This window comes from Eucyclogobius newberryi, unplaced genomic scaffold, assembly GCF_026437365.1.
Source record: "Eucyclogobius newberryi isolate DKJ021-1_F unplaced genomic scaffold, fEucNew1.0.hap1 SCAF_20, whole genome shotgun sequence".
NCBI classification, from domain to species: Eukaryota; Metazoa; Chordata; class Actinopteri; order Gobiiformes; family Gobiidae; genus Eucyclogobius; species Eucyclogobius newberryi.
This window is the reverse complement of record NW_027315835.1, coordinates 27,188,597-27,208,563: the sequence shown is the minus strand read 5'-3', so window position 1 is coordinate 27,208,563 and position 19,967 is coordinate 27,188,597. Positions and strand designations below refer to the sequence as shown.

Below are 19,967 nucleotides of genomic sequence, written 5' to 3'. Positions count from 1 at the left end.
TCACCAGGTAATGTATTAGAAGAGTGACCACGCCCCTAATATGACAACTGTATCTGTATCTGGTCAAAATATCTGCAGTTTAAAGGCAAATTCCACCATCCAGCTCAGTTTTAGACTATAAAGATTCTATAATGTTGCCCCCGCCCCCTCAGTACGTATGGGCTCTCTTATCGTCCCCCCCCCCCCCCCCCCCCCCCCCCCCCCCCCCCCTCCTATTACTGCGATTACGTCCGTGGCCGTGTATCTCGGCCGCACTTCCCGGCTCGGCTCCTATGATAGTTTTATTATCTGCACGCGCCGTCACGTCAAGCCAACATGCTACATGCCATCCGCTTGTAATCATGCTGCAATGAATTATGGTTAAGGGACATAAAGATTACATTCTACACATGAGTTGAAGTAACCCAGTATGACAATGAGAGGATGGGGAATCTATATGTGGATTTATGGCAATGTTAGCATGACAACTGCTGCAGTGTCAAATATGTATGGGCTGTATTCATATTTATAGCTTGCATTAACCTTATTTTCTTAAGAGCACATACTGTCAAATTAAAGGTGCGTATGTCATATTAAAGGTGCGTATGTCATATTAAAGGTGCGTATGTAACTTTTCTGATTAGATTAGATCAGGGGTCGGCAAACCACGGCCCACGGGCCACATCCAACCCGCCGGGCCTTTAAATCCGGCCCGCCAAGCTTGTCCAAGTAATATTTTTTAAAAATTTCAAAAAAAAAAATGTTTTTTTTCCTTCTTTGCCCTCAGGCATCTGTCTGCACTTGTATCCTTAATAAATATGACGTGAAATTAATTAAATAATATATTCAATAGCCTATATTTGACAGAAAAGTTATAATTGATTTATATTTATTTATTTATTTTTATTTTTTTTTCCACACGCTACTTGCCTGGATTCGAATATGGCCCTCGGAGGAAAATAATTGCCCACCCCTGGATTAGATTAATGCAACACTGTGGAACATTTCAAGTAATAACATCTCCCTGGATACAAGCAGGTGACGGCGGCAATCCACCATAAAAGTGACGTAATGAAGGTTTGTGATCAAGAAGTGGAGACATTTTGGCTGTAAAAAAAATACCATCACAAGCTTTTTTTAAATTAACTTTTGTTAATTATGTGGATTTTTCAGTGGTTATTTCCTTTATGAAGTAAATGCATGATACCGTTAAGCGTGAAGCGAGCGCATGGTTTAATTCGGGGTTTAGAGCGTAGTTATTAAGTAGTTATTAAGTAAATTACCGTCATTGTTCCCAAGACACAGTAAAAACACTGAACTTTGAATTAAAAACTAATTGACTCATTGTTTGTTGTTTTGCACTTTTAGCAATAAAGTTCTAAACGTTCTTTTCAGCAGAGATGGAACTCCAAAATGATCACGCTGTATGATCCTATGTGTGAAGGAATGCAGAGCAGCACTTCCTGGAGACACCTCATGACATCAGCAGGTGGAATAGTGTTTTAACTTCTGGTGAAGGAGAAGGATGTACCGGATTACTCCAGCATGAATGAAATCAACAACTCTGTGTGTGATTCGTGAGAGAACATCGTCAGGTCAACAGCTCAAGGTCGGGTTAGCATACCACGGGCCCTTTAATAAACGTGTAAGCTAGCTCATAGCACTTCAGCTTAAGTACAACACGTCTTCTGCCACGCTGAAATCTCCTCGTGGCTCTTTGCGAAGGCGTCTGATGAGTGCAAACCTCACAGCTGCTCTCCTCACCTTACGGACACCTCCTTTATTCACTGTGCACGCGGCTAATCGCTAATGCTAAGTGCACTCAAACACTCGGTAATGACGCTAACCCGGCTGTAGCTGCGGCACTTGTCAGGCGTCGCCAAACGTGCTACATATTACAGAAGTGAGTCTGATCTCCATCATGTCAACGCGCTCGGCGAAGAGCGAACACGACAGAAGCGATCATGGGTCGTCTGTATTAGAGCGCTGTAAGAGCTTTTACCTTCAACTTTACTCATTCATAACGTGTGTGTATGTACAATAATAATGACTTTCCATGTTATAAGTTTGTGATCTATAAAAAGACAACTTAACTTGAAAATATGCAATCCGGTCTCAACATTCTGAACACTCTGAGCTCAAAGAGGAGAAGTTCTCTTAAAGGTCTCATTTTACGCTAAATCGACTTTTAACCTTCCATTAGTATTAATAATATTTGTATCACAGCCTTGGTTTTAAAATCCTCCTGTGCTCTGGTTCTCACCCTGGGGGTCGGGACCCGGATAAGCGTCGGACCGTGATTTCAGGGGCCCCCGGATGATGTGGGGAATATTGAAAATGTATGTATCAGGCTCGAGTTCAAATGCAGTGGTAAATGTAGATGACCATTTGAAAAGTCCTGTATCTGGGCCTCTGCCCTGAACAAGAAATCAATCCATAGAAATAAGGCGGCTTTACTTTATGGGTCGACTATTTTTGGTGTTTGGGGGTTTCGAACGTAAAGGGAGAGTCCCTGTGACCTCTCGGACTCAGCAGACCCAGAATTGACCAAAGCTCAGAATGGACCTAATGACTAACTTATTTTACCAAAACTATGAGCCGACTTGGTCTTCATAAAGAAGATCAGCCGTGGTCATTCCCTGGACATGCAGCGGTGGTCATTGCCTGGACATGCAGCCGTGGTCATTCCCTGGACATGCAGCCGTGGTCATTCCCTGGACATGCAGCTGTGGTCATCCCTGGACATGCAGCCGTGGTCATTCCCTGGACATGCAGCCGTGGTCATTCCCTGGACATGCAGCCGTGGTCATTCCCTGGACATGCAGCTGTGGTCATCCCTGGACATGCAGCCGTGGTCATTCCCTGGACATGCAGTGGTCATAAGGAGCTGACCAAACAGCTGTAAATGAACCATTCTATGCCAAAACCAGTCATGTCTTTACAGGACAATCTGCTCAGCGTGAAATGGGTCCCATCGTCCCTGGGGCCACTCCAAGCTCATGTCTTGACAAGTGGACTTTAACTTGCCAATTTTATTCTATTTTATATGTTCCAGAACTAACCACAACGTGTCTGAAAAGCACAAAGCAGCTGCACGTGTTTCATAAACCTTTGAATGAATTAAACATGTTCCAATTAAATATAGCTGACTGACAACTATTGTTATGTTGAATAATTCAGAAAATATGCTGTAGCTGTTTGTAATTACAGTTTGTATCAAGGCAATTATCTCATCACAGAACGAGCTCCACACTTTGGTAAAAATAAGACACAAAAGAGCTCATGTTGTGTCCTTAGTATTTGTAATTGTAATACTGTTTATAAATGTGTACTTTATGTCGTTTTACATGAGTTCCGTCACGGACATTCTCTCTCTGCTCGTTGCTCAAACTCTGGAGTTACATCAAATCCAACGTTCCTTCTCTTCCAAATGAATGAGCCGGTCCCAATATTAGTTATATAGTTTATAACACGTTTTCATGTTGTTTCTCTGCTCGTCACAGTCACATGTAAAAGAGGATGTTCATTGTCAGATTCTCACAAAAGCACATCAGAAATTAGGGATAAGATAAGATATTCCTTTATTGTCCCACATGGGGAAATTTCATTGGTGCAACGCAGGTACAGAGGTAGATACAGAAGAACAGATCACTTATAGGAAGTCTGAAAAACACTTTCAGTAGAAGAAGATCTCCTATAAATAAATAAAAACTCCCATAGACAAATAAATAAATACATAAATACCATTGCATGTGATCCCGACAGTAATTGCACATGAATATGTGTCACGACAGCACATAGATTGCACAGTAATTGCACAGTAATTGCACATGAATTCCAACAGCAATTGCACATATGACAGAATTGCACATCAGTATTAGGTTAGGTCAGTATTGCGAGTGTTCAGTACTAACAGTTTTTGTTATAAAGTCTGACAGCAGCAGGAAGGAAAGACCTACGGAACCTTTCCTTCACACATCGAGGGTGGATCAGTCTCTCACTGAAGCTGCTCTCCAGAGCGGAGAGAGTGTCCTGCAGGGGGTGACACTCATGGTCCAGCATAGATGTGAATCTAGCCAGGACCCTTCTGTCCCCCACCTCCTGCACCGAGTCCAGAGCACAGCCCAGGACGGAGCTGGACTTCTTGATGACTCTGTCCAGCCTCTTCCTCTCCCTCTCTGTGATGCTGCTGCTCCAGCAGGCCACACCGTACAGGAGGGCTGATGCCACCACAGAGTCGTAGAAGATCTTCAGGAGTGGCCCTGTCACTCCAAAAGACCTGAGTCTCCTCAGGAGGTAGAGCCGACTCTGGCTCTTCCTGTACAGTGCGTCTGTGTTATGAGTCCAGTCCAGTTTGTGGTTCAGATGAACACCCAGGTACTTGTATGAGTCCACTCTCTCAATGTCCCGTCCCTGGATGTTCACTGGTGAGGGGGCAGTGGGGTGGCGTCTGCGGAAATCCACCACCATCTCCTTGGTCTTCCCCGCGTTGATGAGGAGGTGGTTCCGCTGACACCAGTCCACAAAGTCCTGCGCCAGTCCTCTGTACTCCGCGTCATCGTCGTCCGTGATGAGTCCGATGATGGCAGAGTCGTCAGAGAACTTCTGCAGGACACAGCTGTCCGTGTCATGTCTGAAGTCTGCAGTGTAAAGGGTGAAGAGAAAGGGCGCGAGGACAGTGCGATAGTCGGTCTGTGAGGTAGTCCAGGATCCACTCTGCCAGGTCAAACTCCACACCAGCCGTCTCCAGATTGTCCCTCAGGAGCAGCGGCTGGATGGTGTTGAAGGCGCTGGAAAGATCGAAGAACAGAATCCTCACAGAGCTGCCAGGCTTTTCCAGGTGAGAGAGAGAGCGGTGCAGCAGGGAGATGACGGCGTCCTCCACTCCGATGCCAGACCGATATGCAAACTGCAGCGGGTCCATGGCTGAGCTCACGGTGGAGCGGAGGTGGTCCAGGACTAGCCGCTCCAGTGTTTTCATCAGGTGGGACGTGAGAGCCACTGGCCTGAAGCTGTTGAGGTCTTTGGGGCGCGGTGTCTTAGGCACAGGTACCAGACAGGAGGTCTTCCAGACCTGTGGTACCACCCTCAGCTTCAGGCCCATGTTGAAGACATGCTCCATAACTCCACACAGTTCATCTGCGCAGGACTTAAGGAGCCTGGGGCTGATGCCATCAGGTCCTGCTGCCTTCCTCACTTTAATCCTCTTCAGCTCACCCCTCACCTGTGCTGCTGTGACAGTCAGTGGTTGGCAGGGGGACCGTGTGCTGGGGGGATGGGTGAGTCCAGGCGAAGTGGGGAGCTGATGGTCCGGGGTGGAGAAATGAAGAGGAACGGATGCAGGGCATTGTCCAGCTGTGGAAGAGGGAGCATGCAGCTGTGCAGGGGGAGGGGCGGGTGACTGATCAAACCTCAAGAAGTGAGCATTTAAATCATTCACCCACTGTAGATCCCCCTCTGTCTGGGCAGGGGGGATTTTGAAGCCCGAGATGGTTTTCAGGCTCCTCCACACTCCCTGAATGTTCTTTTGCTGCAGCTGCTCCTCCATCCTCCTCTTGTAGCCGGCCTCAGCCTGCCTGATCTTCCTCCTCAGCTCCTTCTGCACAGTCCACGTTTAATCCATGGCTTGTTGTTTGGAAAACACCGCACCGTCCGGGAGGGAACAATGTTCTCAAAACAGAAGTTGATGTAGTCCGTGATGCACTCTGTGATGGTGTTGATGTCCTCCCCATGTGGGTCATAAAGCTCAGTCCAGACAGTGGTGCTGAAGCAGTCCCTCAGAGCCTCCTCGCTCTCAGCAGACCACATCCTCACCTCACGGGACACCACAGGCTGCCTGCGCACGATGGGTTCATACACAGGCCTCAGATGTACAAGGTTGTGGTCCGAGCTGCCCAGGGGAGGGAGGGGGGAAGAAGAATAAGCCTCCTTGGTGTTGGCAAAAAACAAGTCCAATGTTCTATTCTCTCTGGTGGGGCAGGTAACATACTGGGTGTATGTTGGTAGAACAGAAGAGGGAGAAGCGTGGTTAAAGTCACCAGAGATGAGAAAGAGAGCCTGTGGATGCTGTGTTTGCAGCCTACAAGTGCAGGAGAGCAGTGCTCCACAAGCATCTTCAGCATTGGCAGACGGGGCCACATAGACTGCGATCAAAATCACATGTGAGAACTCCCGGGGCAGATAATATGGCCTCATGCCAATAGCCAATAGTTCAATATCCTTGTTACATAGCCGCTCCCTCACTGTGCAGTGTTCGGGTTTGGACCAGCTCGTGTTCACATACACCGCCAGACCTCCACCTCTTTTCTTCCCGGGTTCTCTCGTTCTGTCCGCCCGCAGCAGATGAAAATTGTCCAAACCTACAATAGAGTCTGGCATTTCTGCTGTTAACCAGGTCTCTGTGAAAATCAAGACGCTGCTGTCCCTATAAATCCTCTGGGACCGCATGAGGCTCGCTATTTCCGTCATTTTATTTTGAAGGGACCTCACATTACCCATGACTACGGCGGGAACCGACTTCCTGTTTGTCCCTCTCTTCTCTCGGAGTTTACGTCCAGCCCGTCTGCTTCGTTGCGTTCTCCTTAGGATGTCCGCCGGGATAACGTGACGATCTCCGGGTAAGACGACTGTTCTCTGCAGTTTCATGAGTTCCTCCTTTGTGGAAACGCGGTACGGCGCCGGCCGGGGGGCGGGGCCGGAGCCGGGGGACTCAGAGCCAAGACACATCGCAACGACACGACGAAAACACTCAATCCAGCCGAATAAAGTCAAAACAAGTTAGATGGTCCAATATTTAGATTTTAAAACAGGAAGACCTACATATCTATCTTAAGTTTAAGTAATAGATATTTTCAGTCTCATCGATATTGGTGAAAATCCTCTGGTACTGATAATGAAAGCAATGAATCATTTACTTCATATCAGAAATATCAGAAAAGTTACTAAGTCTTAGCAACAGTGCCAGTTTTAAAGGTCCCATAACATGCTAAATCGACTTTTCAGAGCTTTTAACCTTCTTACATTGCTATTTGTGCTTCATATATGTACCCAGAGTGTTTTTTTGATTGATTCCCGCAGTGTTTAGCTATATTACAGACTATCTCCTTTCCTCCAATCTCCAAACTGACGGGCGGTGGGGCAAGACCGCGTCATAACCACAGGCACGCGTCACCATCCCCCCTCCCCTCCTGAGACTACGTCACGGGGTGGGCGGGGCACACACGCGCTCTGAGACTTCGTCACGGGTTGGGCGGGGGAGCCAGATCGCTCTTCACAAGGGTGGGGGCGAATATCAAACCAAGCCGTTTGCATTTCCGGGTCTGGGTGATATTTCTTATGTTAAGGGTGTTGCACAACACTTATTATTATCAATTATACATTTAGGATGGACTACGAAACGTGAACAAAAGCATGTTATGGCACCTTTAAACTTTTTTTTTTTTTTTAATTATACACCAATTATGTTTTGGTTAATAAATTGTGTTTTTTGTTAATGCTAACAGCTGTAGCCTTGCCGAGTTGCTAAGTGATCAGTAGCATAATCATTGAACGTCATGCTGTTTATGGAGATATGCCACCTGCTTGTCTCCATAGAGATTGTACTGCTTTTTGGAATGTTCCATTGTGAGGCATTATCTATCTAGCTTTTATTCCATTATAGGTTTGTTTCTGAAATAACAGCCATAAAAACATGTATTCTTCCGATCCGGGTCGTTCCTCCACAGCTCTGAGACAAGCAGGCGTGACGTAGTGGCCCTTTAAATCAGCTCGCGTTACAATCCAACAGTTCTTTTCCCATTGTCGTTTGAATTATTGTTCTTCATGGGCCTCCTGCGACAGGTGCCAAGCCTCCTCCTGCGACAGGTGCCAAGCCTCCTCCTGCGACAGGTGCCAAGCCTCCTCCTGCGACAGGTGCCAAGCCTCCTCCTGCGACAGGTGCCAAGCCTCCTCCTGCGACAGGTGCCAAACCTCAGCTAAAGGCCAAGCGGTCATCTAAATTTAACCTGCTCTTACAAAAGCTCCTCTCTCTGAAAACATTATCTAAAATAATACATGAAAATAAAGAAAATCCACTCTGTATGCTAATGCTACTGTCGCCGGTGTGAATGCTATTATCGCCCGGGTCAAATGGGCCGAGCGCACGAGCAGACGTAGATGCAGTGAGACAGGGAGCGACCTTTAGGCCCCCACAGACGAGCACAAAGGAGGTTTGCTGTAATGTAACCACAGGTGGCTCTGACCAAACTGTCCCGTTTGCCCTCTGACCACACGACTGGGTCCCCGGGCTCTGCGTGCAGGACCGGGCTCTGCAGGACCGGGCTCTACAGGACCCGGGCTCTGCGTGCAGGACTCGGGCTCTACGTGCAGGACCGGGCTCTGCAGGACCGGGCTCTGCAGGACCCGGGCTCTGCGTGCAGGACCCGGGCTCTGCGTGCAGGACCCGGGCTCTGCGTGCAGGACCCGGGCTCTGCGTGCAGGACCCGGGCTCTGCGTCACCCGGGCTCTGCGTGCAGGATCCGGGCTCTGCGTGCAGGACCCGGGCTCTGCGTCACCCGGGCTCTGCGTGCAGGACCCGGGCTCTGCAGGACCGGGCTCTGCAGGACCCGGGCTCTGCGTCACCCGGGCTCTGCGTGCAGGACCGGGCTCTGCAGGACCGGGCTCTGCAGGACCCGGGCTCTGCGTGCAGGACTCGGGCTTTACGTGCAGGACCCGGGCTCTGCGTGCAGGACCCGGGCTCTGCGTGCAGGACCCGGGCTCTGCGTGCAGGACCCGGGCTCTGCGTCACCCGGGCTCTGCGTGCAGGACCCGGGCTCTGCGTGCAGGACCCGGGCTCTGCGTCACCCGGGCTCTGCGTCACCCGGGCTCTGCGTGCAGGACCCGGGCTCTGCGAGCAGGACTCGGGCTCTACGTGCAGGACCGGGCTCTGCAGGACCGGGCTCTGCAGGACCCGGGCTCTGCGTGCAGGACTCGGGCTTTACGTGCAGGACCCGGGCTCTGCGTGCAGGACCCGGGCTCTGCGTGCAGGACCCGGGCTCTGCGTGCAGGACCCGGGCTCTGCGTCACCCGGGCTCTGCGTGCAGGACCCGGGCTCTGCGTGCAGGACCCGGGCTCTGCGTCACCCGGGCTCTGCGTCACCCGGGCTCTGCGTGCAGGACCCGGGCTCTGCGTGCAGGACTCGGGCTCTACGTGCAGGACCGGGCTCTGCAGGACCGGGCTCTGCAGGACCCGGGCTCTGCGTGCAAGACCCGGGCTCTGCGTGCAGGACTCGGGCTTTACGTGCAGGACCCGGGCTCTGCGTGCAGGACCCGGGCTCTGCGTGCAGGACCCGGGCTCTGCGTCACCCGGGCTCTGCATGCAGGACCCGGGCTCTGCGTGCAGGACCCGGGCTCTGCGTCATTGAGTTTTAGAGAGACATCTGCTTCAGGCTCGTGTGGTCGGCCTGATATCAAAATGCTGCTCTAGTGCTCAGATCTCTGTGGATATGAATTATTCACATAATCCACGGTAATGAGCAGTAGATTTCAGTTTACTTTTGTGAGCGCAAAGAACAAGTTACAGCATTGTAGATCTGTGTGAGGAACAATGACACACTGAAGATCTGTGTGAGGAACAATGACACACTGAAGATCTGTGTGAGGAACAATGACACACGCTGAAGATCTGTGTGAGGAATAATGACACACTGAAGATCTGTGTGAGGAACAATGACACACTGAAGATCTGTGTGAGGAACAATGACACACTGAAGATCTGTGTGAGGAACAATGACACACTAAATATCTGTTTGAGGAACAATGACACACTGAAGATCTGTGTGAGGAACAATGATTCACGCTGAAGATCTGTGTGAGGAACAATGACACACTGAAGATCTGTGTGAGGAACAATGACACGCTGAAGATCTGTGTGAGGAACAATGACACACTGTAGATCTGTGTGAGGAACAATGACACACTGAAGATCTGTGTGAGGAACAATGACACGCTGAAGATCTGTGTGAGGAACAATGAAACACTGAAGATCTGTGTGAGGAACAATGACACACTGTAGAACTGTGTGAGGAACAATGACACACTGAAGATCTGTGTGAGGAACAATGACACACTGAAGATCTGTGTGAGGAACAATGACACACGCTGAAGATCTGTGTGAGGAACAATGACACACTGAAGATCTGTGTGAGGAACAATGACACACGCTGAAGATCTGTGTGAGGAACAATGACACACTGAAGATCTGTGTGAGGAACAATGACACACGCTGAAGATCTGTGTGAGGAACAATGACACACTGTAGATCTGTGTGAGGAACAATGACACACTGAAGATCTGTGTGAGGAACAATGACACTCTGAAGAGCTGTGTGAGGAACAATGACACACTAAATATCTGTGTGAGGAACAATGACACACTGAAGATCTGTGTGAGGAACAATGACACACGCTGAAGATCTGTGTGAGGAACAATGACACACTGAAGATCTGTGTGAGGAACAATGACACACTGAAGATCTGTGTGAGGAACAATGACACGCTGAAGATCTGTGTGAGGAACAATGACACACTGAAGATCTGTGTGAGGAACAATGACACACTGAAGATCTGTGTGAGGAACAATGACATGCTGAAGATCTGTGTGAGGAACAATGACACACTGAAGATATGTGTGAGGAACAATGACACTGAAGAGCTGTGTGAGGAACAATGACACACTAAATATCTGTGTGAGGAACAATGACACACTGAAGATCTGTGTGAGGAACAATGATTCACGCTGAAGATCTGTGTGAGGAACAATGACACACTGAAGATCTGTGTGAGGAACAATGACACGCTGAAGATCTGTGTGAGGAACAATGACACACTGTAGATCTGTGTGAGGAACAATGACACACTGAAGATCTGTGTGAGGAACAATGACACGCTGAAGATCTGTGTGAGGAACAATGACACACTGAAGATCTGTGTGAGGAACAATGACACACTGTAGAACTGTGTGAGGAACAATGACACGCTGAAGATTTGTGTGAGAAACAATGACACGCTGAAGATCTGTGTGAGGAACAATGACACACTGAAGATCTGTGTGAGGAACAATGACACACTGAAGATCTGTGCGAGGAACAATGACACGCTGAAGATCTGTGTGAGGAACAATGACACGCTGAAGATCTGTGTGAGGAACAATGACACACTGAAGATCTGTGTGAGGAACAATGACATACTGAAGATGTGTGTGATGAACAATGACACTCTGAAGATCCGTGTGAGGAACAATGACACACTTTGATCCGTGTGAGGAACAATGACACACTGAAGATCTGTGTGAGGAACAATGACACACTGAAGATCTGTGTGAGGAACAATGACACACTGAAGATCCGTGTGAGGAACAATGACACACTGAAGATCTGTGTGAGGAACAATGACACTCTGAAGATCCGTGTGAGGAACAATGACACACTTTGATCCGTGTGAGGAACAATGACACACTTTGATCCGTGTGAGGAACAATGACACACCTTGATCCGTGTGAGGAACAATGACACACTGAAGATCTGTGTGAGGAACAATGACACACTGAAGATCTGTGTGAGGAACAATGACACTCTGAAGATCCGTGTGAGGAACAATGACACACTTTGATCCGTGTGAGGAACAATGACACACTTTGATCCGTGTGAGGAACAATGACACACCTTGATCCGTGTGAGGAACAATGACACACTGAAGATCTGTGTGAGGAACAATGACACACTGAAGATCCGTGTGAGGAACAATGACACACTGAAGATCCGTGTGAGGAATAATGACACACTGAAGATCCGTGTGAGGAATAATGACATATAGATACTGCTCGAACAATACATTCTAGCCGGATGGAAGCCACATGTATCAAAGGTGATCCTATGTCTCTACTTTGTACTCTGTGTATTAATATTCCTCGAGTATCTCCACATCTACGACAGCCTTGATTTCACCGCGTCGCGGCCGTGACGCTGACTTCCAGTACCTCCGCCATCCACTTTCTAGTCCGCTCGTCTCCTTTCATGTGGCGCTCGGGGCCCCGGAGCACTTTGCCTGCTCCTCCAGCGACTGCAACGAGGGCCACATCAGAAGCAGAATAAAACATGGCTCCTGTGGGGCTGAGAGTACTTCCTGGACTTTGTGCAGCGCAGTAGGTTACGACTTTGAGGAAAGTTCTGCCGGCGTAATGCATTTGGATGCACTGCAGAGGGAGTACTATGGGCCTGAGACGGGAATAATGTGAAGTAGAGAAAGGACTGTAGTAATAGTAGTCGGAATAATGATAGTAGTAGTTGTAGAAGTAGTAGTAGTAGTAGTAGTAGTAGTAGTGATAATAGTAGTGGTAGTAGTAGTGGCGGTCATAGTTGTAGTGATAGTAGTAGTAGTTCCCAAATCAAGCTCAAGAGTTCCCTCTGTGGACAAAATGGAATAAAACAAGAAACAGTCCAACGTCCAACACATGGGACGTCCTAAGCAGAAGAGACGAGTTAATCTAATCCTGATTATTTACTTTGTTTACAAGTAAAATACACCTGTCCCTCCAGGAGTCCCGTGTGTCCCAAAGAGAAGTGTCACGACGACAGTAAAGACAGTGAGTGTCACGACTACAGTAAAGACAGTGAGTGTCACGACGACAGTAAAGACAGTGAGTGTCACGACTACAGTAAAGACAGTGAATGTCACGACTACAGTAAAGACAGTGAGTGTCACGACGACAGTAAAGACAGTGAGTGTCACGACTACAGTAAAGACAGTGAATGTCACGACGACAGTAAAGACAGTGAATGTCACGACTACAGTAAAGACAGTGAATGTCACGACGACAGTAAAGATAGTGAGTGTCACGACTACAGTAAAGACAGTGAATGTCACGACTACAGTAAAGACAGTGAATGTCACGACTACAGTAAAAACAGTGAGTGTCACGACGACAGTAAAGACAGTGAATGTCATGACGACAGTAAAGACAGTGAGTGTCACGACTACAGTAAAGACAGTGAGTGTCACGACGACAGTAAAGACAGTGAATGTCACGACGACAGTAAAGACAGTGAGTGTCACGACGACAGTAAAGACAGTGAATGTCACGACGACAGTAAAGACAGTGAATGTCACGACTACAGTAAAGACAGTGAATGTCACGACGACAGTAAAGACAGTGAGTGTCACGACGACAGTAAAGACAGTGAATGTCACAACTACAGTAAAGACAGTGAATTTCAAGACGACAGTAAAGACAGTGAATGTCACGACGACAGTAAAGACAGTGAATGTCACGACGACAGTAAAGACAGTGAGTGTCACGACGACAGTAAAGACAGTGAATGTCACGACGACAGTAAAGACAGTGAATGTCACGACTACAGTAAAGACAGTGAATGTCACGACTACAGTAAAGACAGTGAGTGTCACGACGACAGTAAAGACAGTGAATGTCACGACTACAGTAAAGACAGTGAATGTCACGACTACAGTAAAGACAGTGAGTGTCACGACGACAGTAAAGACAGTGAATGTCACGACGACAGTAAAGACAGTGAATTTCAAGACGACAGTAAAGACAGTGAATGTCACGACGACAGTAAAGACAGTGAATGTCACGACGACAGTAAAGACAGTGATTGTCACGACGACAGTAAAGACAGTGAATGTCACGACGACAGTAAAGACAGTGAATGTCACGACGACAGTAAAGACAGTGAATGTCACGACGACAGTAAAGACAGTGAATGTCACGACGACAGTAAAGACAGTGAATGTCACGACGACAGTAAAGACAGTGAGTGTCACGACGACAGTAAAGACAGTGAATGTCACGACGACAGTAAAGACAGTGAATGTCACGACGACAGTAAAGACAGTGAATGTCACGACGACAGTAAAGACAGTGAATGTCACGACGACAGTAAAGACAGTGAATGTCACGACGACAGAAAAGACAGTGAGTGTCACGACGACAGTAAAGACAGTGAATGTCACGACGACAGTAAAGACAGTGAATGTCACGACGACAGTAAAGACAGTGAATGTCACGACGACAGTAAAGACAGTGAATGTCACGACGACAGTAAAGACAGTGAGTGTCACGACGACAGTAAAGACAGTGAATGTCACGACGACAGTAAAGACAGTGAATGTCACGACGACAGTAAAGACAGTGAATGTCACGACGACAGTAAAGACAGTGAGTGTCACGACGACAGTAAAGACAGTGAATGTCACGACTACAGTAAAGACAGTGAATGTCACGACGACAGTAAAGACAGTGAGTGTCACGACGACAGTAAAGACAGTGAGTGTCACGACGACAGTAAAGACAGTGAGTGTCACGACGACAGTAAAGACAGTGAATGTCACGACGACAGTAAAGGCCTTGATAGAGTAACAAATACAAAGTTATAATCACAGTGATTTACCGCTGATCATTTATGGACTTAAAAACAGAGCAGGCGATCTCTGGATTTCTACCTATGATGTCACAAGTTGGCATGAAGTATTTGTACTTTATATGATTTTCCGGTATCTGTACTATACTTGGCTCTTAAAGGTTGAATGGACGATTTTTTTGGCATAAATCTGAGTCTTATTTCCTCGTGGCGTGGACTGCTGATTAGTCCCGCCACGTATCAATCATAAAACACACCTACCGTTCACCTGCAGCCTCGTACGGCTCGTCCTACATTTCCACGTGTCTAGGCGCATTGATCTATCATAATATAGTTCCCTCAGTGTACGGGGCAAAATGAAGACGGAGAAAGACTGTTCGAGCTGACTCAGAAGAAGACGGAAATCTACGGGAGACGAGAGATGCGTTTGGTGTGATGGTGTGAAAGAAGCTAGAGAAAGTGTGGAAGAAGCTAAAGTAAGTGTGAAAGAAGCTAAAGGAAGTGTGAAAGAAGCTAAAGGAAGTGTGAAAGAAGCTAAAGGAAGTGTGAAAGAAGCTAAGGGAAGTGTGAAAGAAGCTAAAGGAAGTGTGAAAGAAGCTAGAGAAAGTGTGAAAGAAGCTACAGGAAGTGTGAAAGAAGCTAAAGTGTGAAAGAAGCTAAGGGAAGTGTGAAAGTAGCTAAGGGAAGTGTGAAAGAAGCTAAAGGAAGTGTGAAAGAAGCTAAAGGAAGTGTGAAAGAAGCTAAGGGAAGTGTGAAAGAAGCTAAAGGAAGTGTGAAAGAAGCTAGAGAAAGTGTGAAAGAAGCTACAGGAAGTGTGAAAGAAGCTAAAGTGTGAAAGAAGCTAAGGGAAGTGTGAAAGTAGCTAAGGGAAGTGTGAAAGAAGCTAAAGAAAGTGTGAAAGAAGCTAAGGGAAGTGTGAAAGAAGCTAAAGTAAGTGTGAAAGAAGCTAAAGAAAGTGTGAAAGAAGCTAAAGTAAGTGTGAAAGAAGGTAAGGGAAGTGTGAAAGAAGCTAAAGGAAGTGTGAAAGAAGCTAAAGGAAGTGTGAAAGAAGTTAAGGGAAGTGTGAAAGTAGCTAAGGGAAGTGTGAAAGAAGCTAAAGAAAGTGTGAAAGAAGCTAAGGGAAGTGTGAAAGAAGCTAAAGTAAGTGTGAAAGAAGCTAGAGAAAGTGTGAAAGAAGCTAAAGTAAGTGTGAAAGAAGCTAGAGAAAGTGTGAAAGAAGCTACAGGAAGTGTGAAAGAAGCTAAAGTGTGAAAGAAGCTAAGGGAGGTGTGAAAGAAGCTAAAGGAAGTGTGAAAGAAGCTAAAGGAAGTGTGAAAGAAGTTAAGGGAAGTGTGAAAGTAGCTAAGGGAAGTGTGAAAGAAGCTAAAGAAAGTGTGAAAGAAGCTAAGGGAAGTGTGAAAGAAGCTAAAGTAAGTGTGAAAGAAGCTAGAGAAAGTGTGAAAGAAGCTAAAGTAAGTGTGAAAGAAGCTAAGGGAAGTGTGAAAGAAGCTAAAGTAAGTGTGAAAGAAGCTAGAGAAAGTGTGAAAGAAGCTAAAGTAAGTGTGAAAGAAGCTAAGGGAAGTGTGAAAGAAGCTAAAGGAAGTGTGAAAGAAGCTAAAGGAAGTGTGAAAGAAGTTAAGGGAAGTGTGAAAGTAGCTAAGGGAAGTGTGAAAGAAGCTAAAGAAAGTGTGAAAGAAGCTAAAGGAAGTGTGAAAGAAGCTAAAGTAAGTGTGAAAGAAGCTAAAGGAAGTGTGAAAGAAGCTAAAGGAAGTGTGAAAGAAGCTAAAGGAAGTGTGAAAGAAGCTAAGGGAAGTGTGAAAGAAGCTAAAGGAAGTGTGAAAGAAGCTAGAGAAAGTGTGAAAGAAGCTACAGGAAGTGTGAAAGAAGCTAAAGTGTGAAAGAAGCTAAGGGAAGTGTGAAAGTAGCTAAGGGAAGTGTGAAAGAAGCTAAAGGAAGTGTGAAAGAAGCTAAAGGAAGTGTGAAAGAAGCTAAGGGAAGTGTGAAAGAAGCTAAAGGAAGTGTGAAAGAAGCTAGAGAAAGTGTGAAAGAAGCTACAGGAAGTGTGAAAGAAGCTAAAGTGTGAAAGAAGCTAAGGGAAGTGTGAAAGTAGCTAAGGGAAGTGTGAAAGAAGCTAAAGAAAGTGTGAAAGAAGCTAAGGGAAGTGTGAAAGAAGCTAAAGTAAGTGTGAAAGAAGCTAAAGAAAGTGTGAAAGAAGCTAAAGTAAGTGTGAAAGAAGGTAAGGGAAGTGTGAAAGAAGCTAAAGGAAGTGTGAAAGAAGCTAAAGGAAGTGTGAAAGAAGTTAAGGGAAGTGTGAAAGTAGCTAAGGGAAGTGTGAAAGAAGCTAAAGAAAGTGTGAAAGAAGCTAAGGGAAGTGTGAAAGAAGCTAAAGTAAGTGTGAAAGAAGCTAGAGAAAGTGTGAAAGAAGCTAAAGTAAGTGTGAAAGAAGCTAAGGGAAGTGTGAAAGAAGCTAAAGTAAGTGTGAAAGAAGCTAGAGAAAGTGTGAAAGAAGCTAAAGTAAGTGTGAAAGAAGCTAAGGGAAGTGTGAAAGAAGCTAAAGGAAGTGTGAAAGAAGCTAAAGGAAGTGTGAAAGAAGTTAAGGGAAGTGTGAAAGTAGCTAAGGGAAGTGTGAAAGAAGCTAAAGAAAGTGTGAAAGAAGCTAAAGGAAGTGTGAAAGAAGCTAAAGTAAGTGTGAAAGAAGCTAAAGGAAGTGTGAAAGAAGCTAAAGGAAGTGTGAAAGAAGCTAAAGGAAGTGTGAAAGAAGCTAAGGGAAGTGTGAAAGAAGCTAAAGGAAGTGTGAAAGAAGCTAGAGAAAGTGTGAAAGAAGCTACAGGAAGTGTGAAAGAAGCTAAAGTGTGAAAGAAGCTAAGGGAAGTGTGAAAGTAGCTAAGGGAAGTGTGAAAGAAGCTAAAGGAAGTGTGAAAGAAGCTAAAGGAAGTGTGAAAGAAGCTAAGGGAAGTGTGAAAGAAGCTAAAGGAAGTGTGAAAGAAGCTAGAGAAAGTGTGAAAGAAGCTACAGGAAGTGTGAAAGAAGCTAAAGTGTGAAAGAAGCTAAGGGAAGTGTGAAAGTAGCTAAGGGAAGTGTGAAAGAAGCTAAAGAAAGTGTGAAAGAAGCTAAGGGAAGTGTGAAAGAAGCTAAAGTAAGTGTGAAAGAAGCTAAAGAAAGTGTGAAAGAAGCTAAAGTAAGTGTGAAAGAAGGTAAGGGAAGTGTGAAAGAAGCTAAAGGAAGTGTGAAAGAAGCTAAAGGAAGTGTGAAAGAAGTTAAGGGAAGTGTGAAAGTAGCTAAGGGAAGTGTGAAAGAAGCTAAAGAAAGTGTGAAAGAAGCTAAGGGAAGTGTGAAAGAAGCTAAAGTAAGTGTGAAAGAAGCTAGAGAAAGTGTGAAAGAAGCTAAAGTAAGTGTGAAAGAAGCTAGAGAAAGTGTGAAAGAAGCTACAGGAAGTGTGAAAGAAGCTAAAGTGTGAAAGAAGCTAAGGGAGGTGTGAAAGAAGCTAAAGGAAGTGTGAAAGAAGCTAAAGGAAGTGTGAAAGAAGTTAAGGGAAGTGTGAAAGTAGCTAAGGGAAGTGTGAAAGAAGCTAAAGAAAGTGTGAAAGAAGCTAAGGGAAGTGTGAAAGAAGCTAAAGTAAGTGTGAAAGAAGCTAGAGAAAGTGTGAAAGAAGCTAAAGTAAGTGTGAAAGAAGCTAAGGGAAGTGTGAAAGAAGCTAAAGTAAGTGTGAAAGAAGCTAGAGAAAGTGTGAAAGAAGCTAAAGTAAGTGTGAAAGAAGCTAAGGGAAGTGTGAAAGAAGCTAAAGGAAGTGTGAAAGAAGCTAAAGGAAGTGTGAAAGAAGTTAAGGGAAGTGTGAAAGTAGCTAAGGGAAGTGTGAAAGAAGCTAAAGAAAGTGTGAAAGAAGCTAAAGGAAGTGTGAAAGAAGCTAAAGTAAGTGTGAAAGAAGCTAGAGAAAGTGTGAAAGAAGCTAAAGTAAGTGTGAAAGAAGCTAAGGGAAGTGTGAAAGAAGCAAAAGGATGTGTGAAAGAAGCTAAAGGAAGTGCAAAAGAAGCTACAGGAAGTGTGAAAGAAGCTAAAGGAAGTGCGAAAGAAGCTACAGGAAGTGTGAAAGAAGCTACAGGAAGCTCCAGCTCTGTTTATGAGGAGGGAACAACGTTGTAACATGGTCAAAAGCGCGGAAAGGTCGAGGGAACCGCGAGTTTGTTCACGAGAGAGAGAAAAGTGCTGCACATGTGCAAACGTCTAACACTGGACAGCATCATGGAGAATATTCTGAGAGCACTAATACTTTCACAAAGGTATAAGTCCCTGTAATGAATGTGTTTACTGCCACGTCGCTGCAGGCTTTTAAATTAATCTGGCCTCAAGGAGAATGTATGAATGTAAGAGTTTTTGACTGTACTTAAGGGATTAGAGCTCAGAGACGTGTTTGACAGGTGAAAGAAATGCAAAGTCTGTATCCTTGTCTTTCCCACAGCACAGACCTAAAAATGTATTGTTTGAGAGAATAAAAGCAATGACGAGCTTAACAGTTTAACTTAGCACAGCCAAAATAACAGGGCCCAAAGTGACAGGAGCAGTGGCCAGGGACCCTGCACCGCATCTCCAAGTACATTTCAAAGCAGCTTTCCAAACAGCCTCATAACATCTCGGCATAAATCAAACCTGTCAGATGCTAATGAGGCGCTTGACAGGTGAAAACGGGAGTTGGTCTGAGCTCAACGGGCGTTAACAACTCGAGCTGTGCGAGCGGAACTGTCACACTTTCAAACACCGACGAGACAAGTGACGGTTATAACCCGCCCCCCTTTGGGCACGTCCAATCAGAGCCCAGGAGAGTACAAAGGCTGCTGCGCAAACTATTTCCTTCAGATTGTAAAGGATTTTTGGAGGAAACATCGTTATTTCTAAAAAAGAATGTCCAGATGAAACCTTTTGGAACCTTTTCTACCGTGAGCTAATTCTGGATGAATGAAGGACTGAAACAAACAACAACAAGCAAGTTTACAGTTGTCACCGATAGCAACCCGATCTTGACCAGGGGTTCTTAAACATCTTGGCCGCAAATTTTAGAATAAAGTAACCCTTATATACATATTCAGGCCCTCATTGTGGCCCTCATGACACTTCTGACCCCTGCCCTATGGTCAAGAATCAGGGCTCTAAGGGACAAAACGTGCCTGATTTACACAATTGATGTTTTTTGTCGAATGAAAATACATGACCAACTTTTTGTCATATATTGTCCGTGGAAAGGTGGATAGTTGCAGATGGATAAGTTTAAAGACAAACAGTGGAAAAGAACACAATATTTCCATGGAAACAAGCAGGTCAAGGTCAAGTACGAGTCAGATTTGTGGAGATGCAAGCCCACTCACAGTATAACATCCTATCCAAGTCCACGATTAGGCTAAAAAGAAAAAAAGAAACGTTCTGGGGCTTTGAATTCACATTTCAACCGTCTGAAGAATAATGTTTCTTGCCTGTAAATTTCACTTGAATTCTATGTATAAAATTCTAAACTTTCCATCGCTAACTGCATTCGACGTGATTGGATATTCTCCCACCAAATACTTTACGGGAGTATCAGGAGTACCACGGCGAGCACAGTGCCAGAA

General features: G+C 45.9%; 1 protein-coding gene across 12 annotated transcripts in view; it reads right to left on the bottom strand.

Annotated features, from left to right (window-relative positions):
• The window catches only part of cacna1g (calcium channel, voltage-dependent, T type, alpha 1G subunit), a 296,305-nt gene that overhangs the window by 275,930 nt on the left and 408 nt on the right, over window positions 1-19,967 (bottom strand). The window lies entirely within an intron of this gene.